The sequence below is a fragment of the Kryptolebias marmoratus genome, linkage group LG1, assembly GCF_001649575.2.
Source record: "Kryptolebias marmoratus isolate JLee-2015 linkage group LG1, ASM164957v2, whole genome shotgun sequence".
Taxonomy (NCBI): Eukaryota; Metazoa; Chordata; class Actinopteri; order Cyprinodontiformes; family Rivulidae; genus Kryptolebias; species Kryptolebias marmoratus.
Window position 1 is genome coordinate 7,604,580 of NC_051430.1, and position 5,157 is coordinate 7,609,736.

A 5,157-nucleotide genomic window follows, 5' to 3' on the forward strand; every position below is an offset into this window, starting at 1 on the left:
GGGCAGTAAGCTATCTGTGGGGGATTTACAGTTCTGCCCAATCTCCCCCAAGCCTCACCATGTAATTAGAGATAAAGACAGAGGGCTCGGCTACTCAACCTCAATTCTCCGAGCTTCACACAACGCTGCCCGCCCATAGCCCCCCAGAGGGGAAGCCTGCCCCCCCCGACCCCAACACCACCGCTGCAATAGCACCTGCGCATGCCAGCTAACTGCAGACCGATCAGCATTCCAACTAACTGGCTAAACATTAAGACACGATGTGCTACACGGCCGGGACTGACTGGAGCTGGAAAGGGAAGTTCACAGGATAGGAGCTCTGAGCTTTTCTAACACATTACAGGGACTGAAGTGGGTTTGTGCTGTAGAAAATAAATAAATAAATACTCTCAGGTAAACAATAACCAAGGTAAATAAGTAATTTTTCTTCATATCCAAAATTTCATCCTGCCAAGGGAGGAAAAAAAAAAAAAAAAAATATTGAGGATATGGTGGAGGAGGAACTCTCAACTATTTTCAAGAAACACAAAATTATACTATGGAGGGATCCATTATTCATCTCGGATACATTTTTCATTTAAGAGTGGGTTGGATATGAGCAATGATGAATGCATCGCCCAGGATGCAATTTGTATGTAAAATAACAGAAGATTACAGAATAGGTTTTAAGTGCAAATGCAGTTTGTTGCCACCTAAGTAGAAAACGCATTCCAACGAAAAGAAATAAGACCTGAGCTCCGTGATGCTGCTTCATAAAAATCACTTAGCCCAAAGCTAGGCCCCTTCCCCTTCACTCCCACCCCCCCGAGTCTCACGGAACGGGCCACGATGAGAGCCTGGAGTGATGAATGAGCCCGCTGGAGTACAGTCTCATTCACAGGACGGAAGCGACGCCACCTCTCGGAGCGCGTTCTGAAAATGCGGAAACTAAATGACTGAGGCGAATTTGGCTCTGTGCTTGGCTCGGCTCGACACGGCTCGTCCTGCCGACACCAGCTCGGATGCGGCATGTTTGTTTCGCTGCCCGCCCGCCCAGGCGTCCGCGTGCCCCTTCTCAGGACCTCCCTCTTTCCTTGTCGGCTTCGCTCGGTGCACACCGTTTCGACTGAGTGCGTCTGAAGGCAGCACAAAGAGCCTTCACAAAGATTGAATACAGCCCCGGCTCAAACTCCCCACCCCCCCGCCCTGAACGCGAGACAAGCCCACCGCAGAGCATGTAATACAGCTCATTACCGGGCACACAGGGTGTAGAGGGCCGTGATGGGAGAGGCGAGCATAGCTGAGAGGCCTCCGTGCCAACATCTCCATCTTCCTCTCCGACCAACGCCGCTCTAAAACCAGCATCGGTAACTAAAGCAATCAAATTGATTTTTGCAGGTTCACTAAAGTATGTTATTTTTTCCCTTGGTAATGGTTGTGGGATTGAAAGTAAAAGCAAAACTACTGTTCACACTCTGGGTAAAGTGCCACTCAGCCTGCGAACACTTGGACGTTTCTTTTACTTCCTCAAGTGTGCAGCTCAAAACAGACTTTGTCCTTTTTACAAAAAAAAATGTAAAAAAGGGGGACAGGGATGGTGTAATTTGGCTCATCCACATTCATCCCAGCCCCTGCCCCGCATTGCTGTGGGTGGGGTAAGATGAGGTGGGGTGTGGGTGGGGGGATCAAGTGTTCTGCACTCACCGAAGGCCAGAAATGAGGCCGTGTCCGCAAGAAAAGGAAGAGGAGCAATCCGGCTAATCAACCGTCACGCACAGGCCGGCGAGCCTTCCTTCACCTCGGGGCAAACCCATGACCCGAAGCAAAGCATTACAAAACATTAAAAAGACATGAAGTTCTGCACATCGGAGTTCCAAGCACGCAATCAATGAAATTGGATGGGGGGTGGGGGGTACAGGTGCAAATGTTTCTCTGGAATGCCCTCGCTCGCAGAATTGCAGTGGAACCTGTTTTTTGTTTTTTTTCTTGCAGGGGTGCTCGTGTTTAACAATAAAAAGACCTGCAGCACGAGACGAGCTGAAAAATAAAAAAGGAGCTTTAAGAGGTGGGCTGGGAGTCGGTGGGGGGCTTGGAGGGGGAAGGCAGGATGTGAGGAGTCTGTCAACTTCTCCTCGTCTGCTCCTGTTTTCGCTCGCGCTCAGACCGCGAGGAGTAAATGGGCCTAATTCACACTGGCTCTGTGCGAGTGTCTCCGCTGTCTGGCAGCGTGAGCAGGAATTAGATCCACGGTTTGTAGCCTTCATCCCTTCCCAGACAGACTTGTTCCGGCTCAGAGGCGCTGCCTAATCCGCACCTCTCTCCCGCTCGCACTCCCGGAAAATGACTTCACACAGCTGCCTCAAATGCCCAACGCAGCAATTCTCATCTGACTGAACTCCCCCCCACCACCACCACACTCAAAAAGAAAAAAGAAGGAAACCGCAGACCTCCCATAGCTCATTTAACGTAGCAATTCCTCCCTTCCTAAGAGATGAAAACAACAAGGAAAACAACAAGAGCCCCCCACTTGATAATTTGAGGGATCTTTTCTCCAGAGAGCTGTCAACATCAGCCGTACAGCGAGGAGCGAGGGGGGCGCCCTGGTCGAACGGCGCTGAGATGATTTTCTTGTTGAGACTATTACCAGCCAGACATCCGACGGCAAAAAGAAAAAAAAAAAAACAGGAGCAAAAACTGAATCCTTCCTGCGGGCCGCCGGCAGAGTGGGACCTCTGCTTGGCGTCACGTTCAGCTGTGAGACCACAAAGTGCAGGTAAGTATCGCCTGGGACTTCTGTCAGGACAAAAACCCGGACATGATGGACACTTTTCTGGTCCACTATCCAGCCAATGACGGCTGGAAGGAAATCGTTTTCCTCATGATGTTAAAACTGTAACAGGCTAAAATCTGATACAAGTGCCAACCCTTTGAAAAGTGTTCTTTTTATGTATCATTGGAGGTATTTTTCTGCAATGCTTGTTGTCTATTGTTTTTTTGTTTTTTTTTTGTATTGTTGACAGTTCAATAAAGCGATAAAAACCGTTTGGCCTTGGAATATTTGATGTAATAAAAATGGTTTTGTTGTTCTGGTCTATTTAATACAGCATGTGAAGGTTTTCTTGTCACTGAGAAAATCATGTGATCCGCCATTTTTGTTGTTACTGTCAACGTGCCCGTCACGCAAGAGGTCCTAGGTAGGTTAGACAGAAGATGGGCCTTTTGTCTTTTTTTTTTCTTAAAAGGTTGTGTTTTGGCTGTCTGCACAAGAATCTGTTCATTTAAAGGGGCCCTATTATGCAAAATCCATTTTTTGCATGTTTTTGTACTTCCATTTGGGGATCTACTGCTTCTAGAAACAGTCCAAGTGCAAAAAAAAACTGTTTGTTCACAATAAGTAAATGTTTTCTGGTGTCTGCAAAATGACCTGTTTCAAAAACCTTGGGATTGTTGCGTCACAATCCCCGTTGCCTAGCAACCCCAAACTGAGCCCAGCCCCTCACCTAGGAACCGAAGTGGAGCTCTGCCCACTTCATTACAAGAAGACGTCACGTTTGTTCTGCTGGTTTTACTGCTGAACAATGTCTGCTGGAAAAGGAAAATGTTCTGTTGTTGGCTGGAATATAGAACATGTACTGCCAGTGTCCCGACTCGCTACCAGTCGGGTTTCAGACCCACTTGATGTCGCTCTCCAACTCGACAAATGTCAGTTCAGAACCGCTAAGTGCCCCTGTCCCAAAGTCAGAATCCTCAGAGTTTGAATTAATAATGATATAAATGTGCGTCAGATCCGCTGCGTTTAATCCTTCAGAGAGTGTTTATATTCTGAGACAGGACACTGAGTTGGGGATGCGTGGCTAGCAGCAGCTTATTTGCATATTAGTGATGTAGCCCTAAAACCATTCATTCTAAAATGAGCTCAAAACAGGCAGAACTGATCTGGTGAAATCTCAATATCTGAGAATGATTTTGTGTATTACATGTAATGAACATGTTTTGTATAGCCCACAGACCAATCCTGACTTGTTCAAGGAAGCATAATAGGTCCCCTTTTGAAAAAAGATAACATTTTAGGGCTCCAGAAATGCTCTTTTCATGTGGACACAAGGCTGGAACTGTAAAAACTTTGGCAAATTCACAGAAAAAAAAATCCCTTGTGGACTTCATGTCAGCTCACAGCAAGGATTCTGAGAACTCTGATCCATGACAGTTCTTCCATTAAGACAAAAAGGTGTCTTATAGGAGGCGTGGGGGGGGGTCATATTTGTTTTTTTCACCAGGGGTCAGGATACCATCCTCCTACACAGGCACAGTGGCTCGCTTGGGCTCCTCAAAGAGACTGTCCAGCCTGGAGGACAGGAAACAGGAAGGTGCTGCTGGCTGAATTGAAACAAATAAAAAACAAAAAACAAAAAAACAGAAAAAGACGGTCCGGGCACGTTGGATCACAAAGTTGTTGCACAAAAAAAAAATCCCTGCAGGTGAAAGCAGCACTTGTCATTTCCCGTACGGCTAAAACCCAAAGCATTTCCAAGCTGATGCTGTGAGGAATGAGTTCAAAAGCTCCTGGCAGCGAGAAACAAACGATATTACAAGAAAAGGAGAATGATTAAAGCCTAATATGGCACGGCAGAGAAAGAGGAGAGAGAGGTGATTTATCCCTTCACGGCCTTTTGACACTAAATTAAACTGTTGAGTCCATTCCCCCGTGCCAGCTAGTTATCTTTCCGGGCTAATTTAACACTATAATTTACATTCCATATAAAATACATCCTGATGCGGCGCTGTCAGGACCGTACATCATTTGCAGAGAGTGCTCCAGTTTCAGTGAAAAGGACAGAATTAGATCATATTCATGATGCAATTAAACACTTCAGTGGGAATCGATGTAAAACCGATGAGCCCTGAAAACAATGCATATGGCTGAGAACATTAGAACACATTACCTACCCTCGGATCCCTCGCTCCACGGGCGCAATTTGAAAATCCTCCACCACTCCACTCTGCCGGCTCTCCAAATTCATAGTGCGCGGCGATAATAAATGAATTTTTCACAAAATTATTCAACTACTAAATTGCCCATGGTAACCGAGTATCAGATGAAAGTGATGTGAATTATTAAGTAGGGAAACTGTTTGTTCTCGCCACGGGTGTAATAATCGGCCAAATGAGGGGAGAGAC

At 46.4% G+C, this 5,157-nt stretch overlaps 1 protein-coding gene across 2 annotated transcripts in view; it reads right to left on the bottom strand.

The window, feature by feature from the left end:
* Positions 1-5,157, bottom strand: part of cux2b (cut-like homeobox 2b) — a 120,832-nt gene that overhangs the window by 82,398 nt on the left and 33,277 nt on the right. The gene's annotated exons all lie outside the window — the stretch shown is intronic.